The 19,231-nt window shown below is 39.3% G+C and overlaps 1 protein-coding gene across 1 annotated transcript in view; it reads left to right on the top strand.

The window, feature by feature from the left end:
* The window catches only part of GSTCD (glutathione S-transferase C-terminal domain containing), a 1,728,465-nt gene that overhangs the window by 915,382 nt on the left and 793,852 nt on the right, over positions 1 to 19,231 (top strand). The window lies entirely within an intron of this gene.

Genomic DNA, 19,231 nt, shown 5'->3' with positions numbered 1-19,231 from the left:
GTTGCAAAAAAGAGTAAAATCCCATGATTGGAGGAACTCCCTGGTCAGCCTCAGTAAGAAGCTGAGAACCCTCATAAAATCCTCCAAAGCTAGTTATGAAAGCAAAATCGCCACTGATTCTAAAGACAACCACAAAGCATTCTATAGCTATGACAAGAATTTCAATGACAACACTCAGATCTGCTCTGAGTTACAGCACAATGGCACTAAATATACAGAACCAACTAATATTGCCAACATCCTGGCAGATAGGTTCAGTGCGAACTTTACCCCCCTCTCACCCCCTAAAGGGCCCATCTCTATAACGGAAGAATGCAAAGTTCCTGTAATCACGGCTGCGCAAGTAAAAACCTCACTCTCCAAAGCCAAGAACACAGCATCCATGGGACCTGACAACATCCCAGGATGCATTCTACATGAACTACAGAATGAACTGGCACCCCACCTAAGTACTATGTTCAGTCATAGCCTCACCTCAGGCTTTGTGCCCATTGAATGGTGCACTGCGATAGTTATCCCACTCCACAAAGGGGGAGCCACAACAGACCCCGGGAACTACCACCCCATTAGCCTGACGAGCCTGCTGTGGAAGGCCATAGAACATATCATCATGGAACTCAAAAACAAAGACATTGGTAATCTCCAAACTCTGCATCCCACACAGTTCGAGTTTGTAAAAGGCAGATCATGTCTCCTAAACCTGATAGACTTCTTTGAAGCAGTCACCAAAGCCATAGATGAGGGTAAGGTGGTTCACACAGCCTATCTAGATCTCGACAAAGCTTTCAACACCATCCCCTACTCTGGAATTATAGATAAACTCACTAAACTAGGTATAAATCCCTATGTCACAAGATGGGTTGCCAACTGGTTTAGTGACAGAACCCACACTGTGAAAGTAACAGACTCCATATCTGACTTCAGACCAGTGACAAGTGGAGTACCACAGGGTTCAGTCTTGGGTTCCTCCTGTTTGGTATCTGCTTCTCTGAAGTATAGGCTAACACAGAAGGTCTTTGGCTAGCTAAGTTCGCAGATGACTACAAACTAGGAGCCATAATCGAAACTCCTAACAATTTGGACATCCTACAAAAGGGCTTCACTGAGACAGATGTCTGGTGTCAAAGCCATGGCCTCAAGCTCAATGCCAAAAAGTGCATTGTCATCCCCTTTGGTAAAAACTCTGCACCCATGAACTACCATAACACTGAAAATGTGATATGAGACCTTGGGACACAGGTGGACAGTAGTCTCTCCTTTGATAATCACATTGCCACAGTGGTCATGAAATCCTTTTACGTGGCATACCTCAACAAAAGGTTTCTCATCCAGGAAAAAAAGAGGTCATTGTTCCCCTCTACTCATCACTCATTAGACCCATTATAGAGTACAATGCCCCTTTTGGTTTGTACCTCACAAGACATCTACAACAACTGGAAAGGCTGCAGAAATACCTCACAAAGAGGATTCCCTACATAGACCATCTCAAAAAACTCCAGCTTTACTCCATCGCATATAGCCTACTCAGAGGCGATCTCTGCCTAATACACAAAGCTACGTCAAATCCAGATCTGTTGGACATGCTCCACTTAAAGAAATCCCAATCCCTCCGAGCTACACGCTCTAGGGACCTAAACCTTGTCACCACAATAAACAGAACATGCTGAAGGGATAGATTCCTGTCCCAAAGACTTCCCATACTCTGGAACAGACTACCTATCTGTCAAACAGAGCTCCTCATTAGCACTCTTCAAGAAAAATCATAATGATTGGATGGGAAATAGGAAATTCAGCCTGGGAATCACTTCTGTGGCTCTGCTTGACAGGGGCAGAGGAAAATAATTTTCTTGGGTGGCGAAAGCCAGGGTACCTTTTTGGCTAGGCTTATATAGGCCCTAGGGCCAATAGCCTAGTGCCTACCTATGAACCTATGATATTAGTAAAGGGGAATTAAGACTTATTTGGCTCTAGGGGAGATGACTTTGGGGATTAGATGGGCTACATAAAAGGCTTTATGAACTACTGTGGAGATGTGATGGTCAAATAAGGAATTATCAACAAGAGTACCCAGATTCCTTATAACAGTGATTGATTGGAGGGTACATCTCCTATATAGTAAGTGAAATGGTTTTGTTTACCAAAATGAACTATGCTACTTTTTTCAACTTTTAATTTGAGACCTTTGTCCTTGCACCAGTTGTTAACATGGTATAAGCTGTATTGGACCATTTGTATGTCAGTTGAAGATCAAATAACAACATCCAGTTTACAGTCGTCTGCAAGCTTAGTTAACCATAGGCCACTCGTGCTACACTGAACATCTGAGAAAAATATTCCAAGTAGGAGAAAGCCCAAATCTGAGCCCTGTGGTGCATGACAGGTAGTTGTTTTGCTTTCAGAAGTGGCACTTGTTGCTCTAAACCACATCAGTTTTCTCAGAGGACCAGTTAGCTATCCATTGCAGAATATAAATTTAAATTCAGATTTACAAGTCTGTTAATAACACTTACATGAGGACTAGTGTCAAATGCTTTGGCTGCATCTAGATATACCGTATGCACTGCATAACCACTGTCCACTGCTTCAGTTACTTTTTCAAAGAAATTAATGAGGTTAGAGAGGCAGGTCATTCCTTTTTTTTTTTATTTCTCCAACTTTTTTTGGTTTCTAATACCATGACGGGAATGGACCCCATTCCTAAGTCAAAGTACGATTAAAGTTCATGAAATTAGTATTGTTTCAATCTTTGATGTCAGCCAAAAGTGCTTTTCGCAGCACCCGCAACGTGCCCAGTAATGACTCCTTCTGCAATTCGTGCAGTTACATGGATTGGTAACGTATCTGAATATGATTCTAGATTCTTTTTTATAACACCCATTGTGCCTACTACTATTGGAACTGTCTGGGTATCTTTCTTCCACATTGCTCTCATTTCTGCCTGAGGGTCCTGATATTTTATGTCTTTGTGCCTGTCTCTACACAATACACTCTAGTCAGTGGGTGTGGTGATTTCAATGATCAGTGCTACTCTTGTCTTCTTTTCTTGGACCACAATATTCGGTTTTCTAGCATCTATCTTTTGAACTGTTGGTAATGGGTGGTCCCATGTGATATAAACTTCATCATTTTCTATGATACAAACCCTTTTGTGATTAGGTGGGCCACATCAAAGGATTTTCTAACCACTTTGGCAATGTGATTATCAAAGGAGAGATTACTGTCTACTTGGGTCCCCAGATCCCTTATTACTTTTTCCGTATTTAGGGGACTACCACCTATGTGGTAGTTTGTGGATATTTTGTTATTTCCAAAGGGAATAACTATGCACTTTTTTGGCATTTAGCTTGAGGCCGTGATTTTGACACCAGGTATCCATCTCAGAGAGACCTTTTTGGAGGATGTCTGTGTCAGCCGGTGAGTCAATTATAGCCCCTAGTTTGCAGTCGTCTGCGAACTTGGTCAGCCATAGTCCTCCTGTGCTTGTCTGTACCTCTAAGAAGTAAATGCCGAACAGGAGGGGTCCTAGGACTGAGCCCTGGGGAATGCCACTTGCAACCGGTTTAGAGTCCGACCTAGCTCCTGCAACTCTCACCATGTGGGTTCTGTCCGTGAGCCAATTGGCAACCCATCTTGTGACATAGGGGTTTATGTTCAGGCTGGTGAGCTTGTCTATAATACCAGAATGGGGAATGGTGTCGAAGGCCTTTGTGAGGTCTAGGTAGGCTGTGTGTACCACCTTTCCCTTGTCTATAGCCTTGGTAGCTGTCTCAAAGAAGTCCTCCAGGTTTAGGAGGCATGATCTGTCCTTAACAAAGCCGAACTGGGTAGGGTCCAGTGTTTGGAGGTTTCCAATGTCTCTCTTAATGAGTTCCATGATGATACGCTCCATAGCCTTGCAGACCAAACTAGTCAGGCTTATAGGGTGATAGTTCCCGGGGTCTGTTGTGGCTCCACCTTTGGGGAGTGGAATAACCGTTGCTGTGCGCCACTCTATGGGTACGTAGCCTGTGGAGAGGCTGAGTTTGAACAGCGTGTTTAGGTGAGGGGTTAGTTCGTCTTTGAGCTTGTGTAGGACGCAGCCTGGGACACCGTCCGGTCCCTTTGATGCTGTGTTTTTGGCCTTGGAGAGGGCTATTTTAACCTGAGTGTCTGTGATTTTAGGGGCTCTACATTCTTCTGGTATGGTTATGGGCCCTTTTGGAGGTGAGAGGGGGTGAAGTTTGCACTGAACCTGTCTGCCAGGATATTGGCAATATCGGTTGGTTCAATGTATTTTGTGCCATTCTGCACTAACTCCAAGCAGATCTGAGCATTGCCACTTATAGATTATAGGTTCTCACTTAATAGCAGGAGGTTAGCTTTAGAATTTAGAATAGTTCCTGAATATTCCAGGTTTAGCTGGGGGACCAGGTTTTATTTTTACTTCATGATTATAGTCTTGGCCCATTGATACAGTGTTCTTGGTCTCAGAGAGAGCATTAAGGACCTGTTTGCTAGTGATAGTAGGGGGAGTTATATTTGATGATATTTTCTGAGGGAAGGTTGAGGGGGAGAGAGGGGCAAAGTTGGAGCTGAGTTTATCAGCTAGGAGGTTTGCTATATCTTCTGGCTCAGTATAGGTGGCTCCATTTACAATGCGCTCTGCACACAATTGTGTATTGCTTTTGAGGTTGCAGACATAAGTAAAGAATGCTTTGTGGTTGTCCTTGGCCTAGAAGGCCAAACTTACCTGAAAATTGGCTTTGGTAGACTTTATTTGTCCTCTGAGTTGTCTGTTTAGTTTGATGAGAGTGCATTTATCCTGCTGGGTGCTGTACCTCCTAATATTTCCTATGATTTTCTTCCTCCTGTTATACAGACAATTGATTTTTTGATTCCACCAGAGTGGCTTGTTTTTTGAGTTAGCTCTGTACTTCTTTCTGGTGGGTACAGCTGCTTCTATGCAGCTATTAACATGCTTGTATAGGGTTTCTGTGAACAGTTCTGCATAGGCAGAAGTGTTCTCGGGGTTTATGGGGGCTTGAATTTTTGCCAGGTTCTCACTTAATAACAGGAGGTTGGCTTTAGAATAGTTCCTGAATATTCCAGTTTTAGTTGGGGGACCAGGTTTTATTTTTTACTTCAAAGGAGACCATTTTGTGGTCTGACCTTACTAGGGAAGGCGTTACAGTAGGGGATGTACAGCAGTCTCCCATGTTAGTGAGTACCAGATCTAGTATGGTTGCACCCTTGGTTGGTGTATTGACTGTCTGGTCTAGAGAGTTTGTGTTTGCAAAATCCAGGAATCTCTGTGCATGCACATTTGGTGTCATGTAGGATTTCCAGTTAATAGTGGGGTAATTAAAGTCACCTGTGAATATGGTATTGGGTTGGATGGTTAATGTTTCTAATAAGTTTAAACACATGGTATAGGTTTCCTGGGTCATAGAGGGGGGACCTATAGCTTGCAAGGAAGTGGTATTGGATTTTACCTGTGGTGATTTTAACATGGAGCAGCTCAAGTGCATTGTCCTGTTTGACTAGTCTCGAAGTATATTTATTTTTGATGTAAACAGAGACATCTCCATCTTTAGTCCCTGCCTGTGAAATAGCTGGCCTAAATGTGTGGAAGGCATTATAACCTTGTACTGTCGGTGTGCTCTCCATGGCTTTAAACCATGTCTCAGTAACTGCACAGATGTCAGCATTCTCTAGGGTAAAGAGAGCTTCTACGGAGTGGAGGTTTTTGTTTAGACTCCTAACATTGAGCAGTAATACCTTTAGATTTTCTTGGGTTTGATTTGCTATGCCGGAAGTACTTTCAGTTTGGCATTGCCTAAAAAAAGGCACTATGGGGGAAGACAATGTTTTAGCTAATATTCGAAAGCCTAGGGGGAGAGGTGCATACCATCCCTGGCAAAACAGTATGGTCTGTTGACCATCTCCTTCCATGCTGAGAAATATTGTGCCCCCTTAGAATGACACCAGAAACTAAGCCAGTTATTAAAGTCAATCATCTTTTGTTTGTACTGTGGCATCATCCCTGGAGAAAGTAAAATGCTCCTCAATGCTAGGCTCATACCAGCCTGAGACACATTCCGAGAGCTCCATGTCTGTCTTTATATAGTCTAGGGAGGTATGTCTCAGATCATTTACTCCCATATGGACTACTGTATGATTGAATCATATTGGTAATTATGGTCCATTGACCGGAGTGCATCCATAATGTGGCAGATCCTAGCCCCTGATAAGCAAATGACCATAACTTTCTCCTTACTCAGCCTGGTGAAAGGGACATCACTGTGTCTCACGATGGAGTCTCAAGTGACTAGAATGTTGGATTGTGTGGTGGCTTGCATTATGGGCTTAGAGGTAGAGGCTCCATGAGATCTAGCGCTATGTGTTGATGTGGGTGGTGTTTTGAAAGAGTGCATTTGGGGCTGCTGAGGGTATTTGTTATGTGTACGTCATCTAGGAGGTCTTTGTGGTTTAGGAAAGTTGTATGTAAGTGCCTCAGCATATGTGGGTCAATATGTTTGCTATGAATTGTGTGTGATGGGTGCAGCATGTGTAGTATTGACAACCTTATTGACATTAAGATTACTTTTATGTGAAAGCTTTGCCTCCAGTGACATTGTGTAAATGCGTCACTCACTTACCATAACAGTTTGTTTGAGAATTAACTGGTTGCCAGTAAACATGAGGCAATTTCTGCATTGCCTCAGGATGCCCATATGCAATGAGTTGGTAACAGAGACAGTGGGAAAGTTCATATCCATGGCAACAGACCCTTTATTATTGATTAGACCATTGCAGTGAGAATATCAATCACTGTCAGGAGTATCTGGTGTGCAACTATGTTGACAATACTCATCACTGCAGACTAGTTGTCCTGTGTGCAACTAGGTATTGGAGAAATTTCAGTTGTGCTTTTACAGGAAAAATGTCACTCAAGGTGTCTGAGTCTGTACAGAGCACTGCCAAATACTTGAGGGGAAGGTAATATGTAGACCCAGAAAATTTAAGGATGTCGTATTTAGGCAGATATTCTGCAGTTAGAAACAAATCAAGCAGCACTTATTGAAAACAAAGAATTAGCTTGTCAAGAATGATGAAAAGAGGGGAGTCACATGAATGGCTACTGACTGACTATTACTAATGCTGGTCTTACCACAGCTTCACTCTGTTGTCATACAATGCTCCTTTGCTTCTTCTCTCACCAGAAGCAAAATGTTAGATTCAATCCCAAGAAGAAAAGCAGGCCACAGCCTCTTTGGTGAGCCACAGTCTTTCCCAGAGGGCTTGTAGCCTTTTTCTGGTAGACAGATTCCAAGCTGTCACATATAAAGCAGTTATTAGGCTTTCTGGTGATTAGCAGTCTCCAGGAAATAATGTCCCTGTACTCCTTCTCTTACCAGGAGAAAACAGAAGCAGTAATCCCAAGATTACTACTGTGAGGCAGAATGTGAGCTGTCCAATAACCGGTGGTCTTGCAATAGATGTTTAAAGGTAAAATGCAAAAAAATGGTGTATCCTAAACACTGCAGTGCGTACTAAGCAGTTGGATATGAAAGTGGGTAACTTAAGTTTTAGCAGTCTAAGTGAAGCGCCAATATTTTTAAAAGAGCAAGATAAATTGAATGGGGGCGGGCACTTTTGTATTTTAGTACTATGAAATAAAGTGGGATGGCCAATACATTTAAATAGTTGAAGGGGATTGATTTCACAAGATTATAATTTTGTGCTTACACCAGCCAGTGAAAGGAGAGAGGGAAGAAGATATATGGTCAAATTAACATAAGGTGCAGGCAACTAGAAAGACAGTGGTGTTTAAGAGCACAACAGTAACAGGGTGAGATGGTGGAAAACATTTCAACGTCTGTCTATCAAGAGAGTGGTCTCTTTTCAAGTTTTAATATGCAGTTAAAAGCAGAATACAAGTAAAACACAGTATAAAGAAAGCAAATCATAGTATACAAAATAGAATAAGGCAATAAAGTAATATAAAATACAAGAAATCAAAAGCAAACTAACATTTCCCTCACAGCAAGCTGTGGCAGAGTCTGGGTGAGCTTTTCCAGTCCATGGCACACTCCTTGCTTTTGTGTTCTTATATTGAAGTTGAATCCATTAATGTTAATATTATATTCGGTCTGAGTATAAAGGAAGTTTATAACATTGATTGTTTTCCATGGAGCATTAATTGTGGAAGTCATGTAAAAAGACAATTGCCTGTTCATAAAATTCAAAGCATTGCAGGCATCTAAAGCACAGCATGCTGTGTCTGTTAAAGTGACACTGTTCATTACCTTTGATCCTAGAAGCACCATAAATGTACAGAAAATTTTAATACAATATGTCAAACTTTTTCAAATAAAAAATCCTGTATTCATGGGGGCATTGTGTAGACCTTCATGACCATTACAATGTGTAGAGTGTCGAATTGCATAACATTCAGTGTCTGCAAATTGTGGGTATATGGCCTCTGCTTGTGAGGGAATACATATCCAGAGCATATGTTTAATAACTTCACATTACTTCTAAAGTAAACTCATGTATAATTCTGTAGAAAATCATTACTATTTTTGGTAAGATGCCATGACCAAAAAGTCATTATACCAAACACAGCAGTGTGGCCTTGCCAACTTCCTTGTTGTTCTACATGTGATTCTTTAAGGAATTAACAAGAGACTTGGATACAGTATATAGCTGAGGGTCAAAGCATAAATCCCTGAGAGTTTTACTAAGAATTATTAGAAAGTGATTGAAACATGGCCTCATTTATGTATGCACTGAATGCAAGTTTTTACAGGTATTTTGAAGTGATGGTCTGTCACTGTGTTTTATATTTGGCTTCCACTGTGGTTGATATATAACTGGTATTCGGCATGAGGAATACAGAGCATATCCAAAATATAGGTTAAAAGTCTATACTTTGTTGTACAGGAAGTATAGTTTTATTTTGCTCTTTTTTAAGATGGGATAGGCAGTACTGAAAACCCATACAAGTGTTTATGGTTCTGTTTCCATTTTTATTGAAGGTATGTGTGTTGCTGTAATTTAAATAAAAAAAAACACTTTGGCATATTTGCCATTGATTTATTTAAATAAGTTGTAGATTTTACTAAATGGTTCCTTTTTCAGAATGGTAAGTGTTTATTTAAGTCAGAAATTTCAGGCTTTTTAACATGCACTGTCTGATGATGAGGCTGTATTTTTAGAAGTTGGTATGTAAGGTGTTATCCAGTTCTAAACATACTGGCTACAACCATGGCACAAGGGTAATTTCTATTCTACCTCAGGATGTCTGTATGGCTTTTCTGGACATGATAGCCATCTTTGGACATATCAGTCATTAGAATCTATACAGGAAGTTCCTTCAATTCACTCCATGTTGCCATTTGGGCTTTCATTAGTGCCCATAATATTTACAAATGTTTTGACCACTGTGGCTGAAGCATTGCAGGATAAGGCTGTCAATACTTCCCCTGTGTGAATGGCTGGATTTTGGTAACCTATTGAGGCACTTCTTGATGTCATCCCTGCAGTAGGCATTTCCATGGTTGCAGTCCTTGGAGTTGAGTGTAAACCAACAGAAGATGTAGTTGGTCAAATCTTGGACGGATGCTGAGCAGTTCAGCTCAAGAAAGGGCCCAGAAGTCCCTGACTTTGGCATCCTGTGTGAATGCACAATGGTCCCCCCCCCCCGCGAATGTGACTCACTTCAACAAGTTGTATGTGGGTCCTATTCCTAACTGTCAAAGCCATGGAGGAAAATTTGCATCATGGGCTACTCATTCAGTCAGTCAGACAGTCTTTTATATGGTATCTAAATAAAGTAGGGAGCATGGGGGCATATCGTGTACAGAAAGGTAATGCATGTATCTGGTATTGAGCAGAGACAAGATGTTACTGTATAAGCACTTTACAGCATATAGTTAATGAATGATATGGAGGACTGTCTGAGTCACTCCTCCTACTATATCTGTGGCTGCACCGGATAAAAGCACCACACCCTGTAGTTGTAAATTGTATGTACTCTACCCTATTCTGTTTTGTCTCTTATTGTAGTTATCACAGTTCGTGTGGCAGATGGCTGTAACTGAAGAAACCCTCTAACAATACAATACAGCATCCTGAAAAAACAACTCTTGTTTTTTTAACAAACAGTCATCTAGAAAATATTCCAGAAGCGTACTATTTAGGCCCACTGTTATTCTGATAGCAGGTAACATTGAAAAAAAGAAAAACCTTGTCTAAGCTTTTTGTCATACAAGACTAAAAACATTTCTATAACATGTCTAAATGAAAGCAGCCTCAGCGTAGAGTTCCTACAGCTTGATTATTTTTTTTTCAGGAACTACGTATTAGTGTTGTAGCTATATTAAAATCATGGCAAAAGCAAGAAGGCTTATTGCCACTGTCCACTGACATACTTTATCAGTGTTTTCAAAGATAAAAACCTTGAACTAGAGTCTGTGATTGTTGCAGCTGCTTCCAGTACTTAAGCACATCTCCGGTGATGTAGTCAGTTGCTTCCCTAATGCCACTGACCATGTACCTCGATGGTTTATTCCCTTGTTCTTCAGTGGTGCCATCTCAAGCTTGCCAGTAGCATTCTTAACAGCCTATCACTAAATTCTGCACAGGCTGTATGCAGCCTGCTCGACATTGTTTCATACCTAATGAGAATGGAGAACACAGCTCTTTTGGGGAATTAACTTCAGTGGGTCCATCAGACCAGAAGGGCCACTGAGGATAATCTAAGCTGCTCTGTCATAACAGGTAACATCTTCTACCATCTTAGTCCAAATACCATTGAGTATTCTTTTTTGAACTGGAACCTCATAAACTCATCAACAAGAACATCTATGACTGACACCAATTTTACAGTGACCACTTTACTTTCTCCACCCTTTTTTCAGCAAAAGATGCAAAGTTTACTAGTTCCATGCTCACCTGTAGATCTTTTAAGAGCAGTGTGAACCTTCCCTGTTATATCATTTGGCATGTTCTAATGAGATGTTACATTAAAGGTGTCTATGACTCAGCACTAGAATACACCCTGAACATACATTTACCATTTAAAAATAAATTATTTCCTATGGCTGTCAGCAAGATAAAGCACAATTCAGTTCCATGGCTAACTTCTGAAGTCAAGAAGCCCATCAAAGGAAAAAAAAAAAATCAGTGGGAAAAACCCTCATAATTTGGAACTCACACTTGTGCTGAGTTGAATTCTACATTGTTGAAAATCTTTGCAAAAAGTGCTACAAAGGCAAAAGCCAGCCATTAAACTACATCAGACTTGAATGTCTGGAACCCCAAAATGCTCTAGCCTGGTAAATCCAAATCTGTAAATAAGGTTATAATCAAGCACAGTGCTCAGGCCATCATCTCTTTGTTTGAATATTTATTCAGCTAAAATATTTTGTTACTGCTATAAACCTGAAACTTTTATCAATTCAGGAAGTCAACCAGTGGCTAAAAAAATTGCAAAACTATGGCAACGCTAGTTCCAACACCACCCCTAAATTTCTTAAAGTTTGTTGTACCGATATAGCTGTGCCTCTAAAACACATCTTCAGTTTATCTACCTCTTTCAAAACAAGGACCTCCACTACTGGCCATATCATGAACCCCTGTCTCACTCCTTTACCCAGTATCTTAAAATCCATGACGGTCATTTTTTCCTAACTCTGCACATACTTACACTCTTATAGTCTCTTCAGCAAACAAGAGTATGGTTTTAGGAATGGAATAATGTTATGTGTATAATCTGTAGTCATATCAGGAGATGTAGTTTGTTGTAACCACTGATCAGACGTAAATTATTACAGTTTTATCTACATGCTTAATTTGGGGTCCATGCATGTCTCTTCCATTAAATATCTGTAGTCCTGTGCCTGTAACAGCCTAGATTTGAAGCATTGCAAACTGTGACTGGCCATATATTAATCATAGCATTCTAACAAGTAAACCACTTTTTTCAGTGTTTGGGGGAAGTCCTAAAATAAAAAAAAGCATTCTTAGCGACAGAAAACATGCCTTGCAATCTTCACCTAACACTCTTCTTGTTTACTGGCTCCCAGCTTGCCTAGGAGCACAGAACTTTCTACCTGTCAGATCAAGATCCCTCAGCTGCTTTATTCAAAGACTGAGAACAGACTGCTGGCCATTGATTTTTAACCTTTCTTCACAGTTTATTTTAGAATTTGTTTAGGTGTTCTGTTATTTCTGTGACCAGTGAAGTTAAAGCTAAAAGAATACATTATCTTTTTCTTTAGGCCTTTCTGACCTTTTGACTTTTTTCCCATAGGTCTGCTAAGCAGTTGGTTTTGGAAAAACTAGGAGACAATTGTTCAAATATCTCTTCTTTACAGGCTGTCTTTTCTTTATTTTCTCTAGAAGTAACTGATAACTTGTTCAAATAAAAGAAAATTACAATAAATGGTAAATGATTGTGTATGTAAATCAGAAACCTGTTCTCTGAACAGAACATTCTCACTTTAATTTAGATGAATGGTGAACTGGCCAGAGGGTAACCTTTAATCCTTAAAGAGTATATTAGTTTACAGCCTAGATAAAAAGTGTCATTAGCTGATATGGAGAAAAATGTTATAATGTATGAGCATTTTCACTTTGTCCTTTCTTAAGAATTCGGTTTTCTTGTCATTTGTGCTGTGAAAATTTCTGGTGCTTTTTAAGACTTGCATTCTACTTTTGCCATAGGAGAATAGAGAATTTTTTTATCAAAAACACGTTATAGGAAGCTAATAAACCGGTTATGAATAAAGATAGAACAGAACACTCAGTGGAGCAAATGTCTCTCGCCAAATAATAAATATGGAGGAAATAGCATATAAAAATCTTTTGGTGGAGGCAACCATGCAAGGATATATGGAGTTCAAATAACTATGGAAAACAGTCAGCGTTTAAAAAGTAAAATGTAACACTTTTAATGGTGTACACGGGTAAACGCTTTCACATTTGCTTTGTCAGATCAAAAGACACCATGCTATTAACCACTCCTTGTATAGTCAATAATTAATAGTGACGTAAGGATCATATTGAAGTTAAAAAGAAAACACATACCATATATAATAAAATATAGATGAATCTAAAATTAATTAAGACATATCTGATGAAATTCATGTATATACAGATCAAACATGAATTAACACCTCATCATAAAATAGTTATATTCAGTACATTCAAAATAGAATTATTATAAGCTGTTTGATGATAATTCTATTTTGAATGTACGATGAAGCAAATGTGAAAGCGCTTACCAGTGTACACCATTAAAAGTGTTTTATTGTATTTTTTAAACGCTGACTGTTTTCCATCGTTATTTGAACTCCATATATCCTTGCATGGTTGCGTCCACCAAAAGATTTTTATATGCTAAATAGGTTATGAATGCTTACATCTGGAGCCTGTTCGTAATAGTTAGCACTGAATTGCTAATGCTGAATGTGAAATATTACTTGGAGAAGTGCTTGTGCTACTTAACTCTGTAGAACCCCCACCACTCATAAAATATATGTGAAGAATAGACTGGAATGTGACATTAAACATGCAGGAACATTAAATATATATGTATGTATGTATGTGTGTGTGCATATATATATATATATATATATATATATATATATATATATATATATGCACTTGTATACACGCACATATGCACACACACACAAAACATACATATGTATACATACATATATACATGCATTCATATATACACTATCCTGTTCCATCTTTCTGTTTTTTGTTACTGATTGTGTTTTATGTTCGTATAGGCTCAGAAATGGTACATGTGGGTTGATATTGCCATCCACTGATTACTGGTAAAATGACAGCAGTTAGTAAAAGCTAGAGGTTTGCTGTTCTTTTCCTTTTATGGTATATTGTGGATTATATATTTTGGCACAAATACTAATCATTTATTCAAAACTACTTATTCGTAGTTTAGCCATTAGCTTTCCTAAGTTGCAGAGCATTTCTAATCGGTTCACATTCTAATTATTATTTGTACAGCTGCTTAAAGTCATGCAGGGTCTGAGCTGAGCTTACCTTGGCAGGCTAAACACCAAATACCAGTGTATCATTTTTAATACCTCTTCAAGTTACTTTTTTAACTGACTTTATTGTTAAATTTACAGACTGTGAAAATAGTGCATTTTTTCTAATCTGACGGTCCTGCTGTGGAAATAAATCCTTTATTTTAATCTTGGTGGTCATCAGCATTCCTTCATAGTTGAGCACATTACAAAGAAGATCACCCACCAAGCAAGAAGCTTGCAGATTCATTGCTGTTGACATTGCAGTGACGTCTGCTGCATTTAAATGTAGTGTTACAGTCACAGAAATAGTACAGAAATTGTAGTCAAAGACGGGCTGATTTGTCAAAGAACTGTATTATATAATAAATACATTTTTATTTGCTGCATTTTGCGTCCATGAACTTCATGTGCTGTGTGTGTGTGTGTGTGTGTGTGTGTGTGTGTGTGTGTGTGTGTGTGTGTGTGTGTGTGTGTGTGTGTGTGTGTGTGTGTGTGTATGGTGATAGCAGGGTCGTATGATTAAAATCTTTATTTTCAAATGTGCTACTTTAAAAAGCAAACAGTAGCAAAGTTAATGTACGTTATGAGACATGTTTTACTTTTATTTTCTGTAATGCTTAATTTTCCCTTATCTTTTTAATTTTTTATTATTATTTTTCCCCATTGGTTTTGGTTCTCTATCTTTCGACCAACAAACCTTTAAGAGGCTGTTATCCAAGTGATGTTTTTTTGTTCTCGAGTTTTTTTTTTTTTTTAATGAGTTTAGCTCCCACCCCACGATGGTGGTTTTATGAGTGCTGTGAAGGCCACATACACCCCCTCAATCACCTCATGCATGCTCCCACACATGTGCAGACAGCAACTACGACCACCTATTTGGGCAGCTGCACGAACATCCTCCAGCATGGTCCAGTACTGCATGACGAGCTTCCACTCTCCAATGGGGCTCTGTCATTAGAGTCATGGCACAAGTCAGGCAAGAACCACTGCCCCCAGAATAGCCATGCCCATTTTCCTTATTTTCAAGTGTCCGTGCTAATAATCAAACTTAGGTCACTAGAGCTGTGTTCAAGATATTATCCATGAACACCAGCTTTGGCTAATTTTACCCTTATTATTGGTAGAAAAACATTATACAGGTCTGAATGTCTATACTACCTTGGAGCAGGCATTTACAGGCTGCCATATCACAATATCGTTATCGGTTGTTCATGCAGTAATATGTGTTCTTCTTACTTCGTTAACAGAAGCCTTCATTCAACAGCTGACTTTATATTTTGTGTAATGCTTTGGGTTTGTTTGTAATTCTAATATACATTAACTGTTTTATTTTATGAAATGTGCTACCATGTTGTATTTGGGATTGCCCTTCATTTACACTAATCATTAGTGCATTTTCATATCCACTGTACTAAAAGCAGTAGCAGCAAGTGCATTTCAGGAAATACTTATGCACCACTTAAGATAAATACTGCTTATGAAAACGGACTTCTGACTAATTCTGTCAGTGATGATCCTGGAAGACTAGCATACTTTTGATGTCTGTGGATAGACTTATTAAAGCATTAGGACATGTATTTTTCCATTTGTATAGATATGAATATATAACCAAAAATCAGGAAGATAAAGAAACTAGAATAAAAGTACATTGTTATTTCATTCATTTTTGCTACCAGAACAAAAACTCTGTCTGTAGATGGAAGTATTACTTTTTCCTGAGTATGTGGTGGTTTTTAATTTGTTTTCTTAGTTTGTTTACTAGTTTCTTTGTTTGCTGGTCATTGTACTTTAAAGGGTTGTTGTTATTGTTTGTCTTTCGGCTTTTTCCCCGGTAAGGGGTCGCCACAGCGGAACTCCGGTCCGCTAATGATTGGCAGTAGATTTTTATGAAACGCTGAGGTGCCAGCTCGACGCCCAACCTTCAACGAAGGCACGCCCATTTATGCACGCATGTCTTTCGAACGCTTGTACTTTAAAGGGTCTTGCTGAAAATTATTTTTCTTGTGCCAAATGCATTTGCCTGGTTAACAAAGTGAAATATAAAATGCAAGGGCAGCCTTCATCAGAGTGAATTACATTACAGTGTGTGGAGGACAAGATATGGTATATCAAGCCACAGGAGATGGATGTGATATGAGCATGTCATTAAGGTACCACTTTGGTCAAATTTTGAATTCTGAGGGGCATTCCACTGAGATTTCTTTTTCTGTTCCAGTATTCAGAATTACTCAGATTCAGATATGTCATTTCAGTTACATCAACATTTAAAGCAGAAACTTTTTGTTTTTTACCAATTTGTTGTGTAGGCATTACTGTTTATTACCCTGTAACCTTAAAGGTTAAGATTAATAGGAAGATAAGGAATGGACTAATGTCTCAGTCATAGAATCATAAGTTCAAATTTCTGAGAATGCATTTATTTGCTGATTTGATCAAGTTTGAAATAAGTTAGAGTGTGTTATAAACCTCTACCTCTAAGAAGCTAAGAACACTGATGGAATTTTTAATTGTTGTAGCTTCAGAACAGGGACTTTTTTTTACTAAATTAGCAATTTAGAATTTGTAGCAATTGCCAGAATGAAAGTGAATGTTATTTTTTAATTTGATCCATGACTGCTACTCACCTTTTTAATAATCGTGGTGTTTCAAAGAATGTGTAGAAGAGCAAAGAGAAAAACGGTAGCAGTTGTTGAATGTTTTAGTACTGTTAAAGAAGTCTACTTAGCGGAAGTCATAAGAAAGAAAATACAACAGTTCATAGCTGTAGCAAAAATGGCAAGCGGTGTGGCAAGAAAGAGTGAGGATAACATCTTCTCTCAGAGTAGATAACTCCACATTAAGTTTGCGTTTGTTTTTTTCTTTCTTACACAGGGAGAGATTGCATTACTTAGACAAGACCTAAATCATTCTCAGTCGTGCTGCAGCAGTGTAAAAAGGAGGTACATGTAATGCATGTAGTACCGTGATTACACAGTGAATTTAGGAAAGACACAGCTTGTTAAGCATCCTTCTGATGTAGGAAACGTGCTTAAACAAGCTTTGTTAAGCACCTTTCAGTGCTGTTAAACTGTAGTCGCAGGTCTACTTCAAAAGATCAAGTTCTCAAAATGTCGAACTTCATATGGTCAAGACCATATGATCGACGTTTTGTAAAGTCAAACTGTTTGTGCTGAGATCGCAGTACAGTGGGGAATGGTGAATTTCCCTTTTCCCACTGTAGTGTGATTTTCAAATTGGTATATATAATTAGCAAGGGGTATGGCGGGGCTTGCCCCCTGCAAAAACACTGTATCTGGTGTTAGTTTTTTTTTTCAAACTGCTGATCATATGGTTTTGACCGTGAGAGAAGTCAGTATTCTAAACTAGCATTGCAAATTTATAACCTCTTTAATAGCATCAAAGCATTTAGATTACCACGCTTTTTGTGTGTGTTAGCACAGTGCATTTCAGCTGTTTACAGTATCAGGAATGCACTTTGCTTCTGGTTGCTGTCTGAGAGATAATTCACACTCCTGCACTTTTTTCTGTAATGGGTAATAAATCAGGGCAGCTAAAATTCTGAATTGTAAAGCATTATGATCGCCTCTCTGTTCGTAAATAATTGTTATGTGCTGTCACCATGGATATCAAGATTCAACTCTCGAGCTTTGCTTCCCTCTGCTGTCAGGGTGAACATGAATACATCCATGTCTTGAACATGTATACAGTTCTTTATGACTGAAATGAATGCCATATGTCTTCTGAAGCCATCCAGGTTTAAGGGGTTTTGGTGATTAAATGTACAGCTGGTTTTCTTCCAGTTAATGAACATTTGAGAAACTTCGAAACTTTTTAATGGAGAAAACTGCAGTCTCTAAAACAATGAAAGCTATGATACTGCAAGCTCACAATGACTGGGTGATGAGAAGCTTATTTCATTAACACTAAGAAGGCCATCAAATAAAAAATGAAAAGAAAAAAAACAGTAATAAGACCATCTAACAGCTTGTTACTTCAGAAATACACAAAAGTCTATGATTCTTGTAGTGTGAGATAAATGTTCTTTAGTGCTTTCCAAGTGGATAGTGAACTCACTGAAAGATGCATCCTGAGAAAAGAACATCTGCACACACTTAACTTGTATTTATAAAATCAAAGGTTAAAACAAATAGCTTTAAAGATGGAGAGTTCCTTCGACGTACCTACGGAACTGCCAAAACAAAAGCCAAGACTATACGGCCTACCACTTCAGCTGTGCCTCTACTGTCCGACCCTCAGTCTGTGGCCGATGTCGCTTGGTAGAGGAATTGGGCTCCACCTCTTCGGATATACACCAGATTGTGCTTCCAAAGCTTCACTGTCTTCCCTTCTGGCTCTCACCTCCTAGGTCATCCGGCACTCAATAAAGTGCAGCTTTGATGCTGCTGAAGCCTCAGCAAGGTCAGCAACATCAGCAGCTGCCTTAAGAAGTTACTCCTGGCTATGCCTCCAGCCCCTTCCAGATGATTTCAGAGTAAAACTGATTGATGCCCCCCTCGACAACACAGCCTTGTTTGGTGCAGAAGTGTCTGATGTAAGTCACTTCAGCAAAAGGGAAAAGAAATGCAAGATTTGAAATACCTGCTAGTCTCCCCTATTCCTAAATTTCAAAGAAACTACCCAGCTAAAATGCAGTTCATTAGAAAACATTCTTACCCTGCTGCTCCTTCTAGGCCTAGAAAACCTACCAGCTAGAGCTACACCTCCCCCTTGCCAGAGGCCACGTCAGACAACTGGGTCCTTTTAATCCTTCAAAATGGGTATTTCATGACCTGGCTATCACCCCCAAAGTGAAAAGTCATCCCAATACCTCCAAAACAACAGCTACAACTCCTGCAGCCAGTACTACAGGCACTGCTGGCTCAAGGCACCATAGAACTAGTGCCCCTCGCAGTAAAAGGAAGAGGTTTCTACTCCAGGATTTTCCAGGTTCCAAGAAAGAATGGTCCTTGCAGACCAATTCTAGACCTCTCATATCTCAACCTATTCCTAGAGGTTACACATTTCATGATGTTGACCCTATAAACAGTTTTCCTCTTCTCATCCTCAGGGATCTACGGCCACCTTAGATGTAAAGGATGCCTATCTCCATATCCCCATAAAGCCCACTTTCAGGAAATATCTGAGCTTCTTGGTGGGCCCTTCTCACTTTCAGTTATCTG

The sequence above is a fragment of the Protopterus annectens genome, chromosome 2.part0, assembly GCF_019279795.1.
Source record: "Protopterus annectens isolate FY-2018-M chromosome 2.part0, PAN1.0, whole genome shotgun sequence".
Lineage (NCBI taxonomy): Eukaryota > Metazoa > Chordata > Ceratodontiformes > Protopteridae > Protopterus > Protopterus annectens.
Note: the sequence above shows the minus strand (reverse complement) of the source record. Positions and strands in the feature narration are given on the sequence as shown.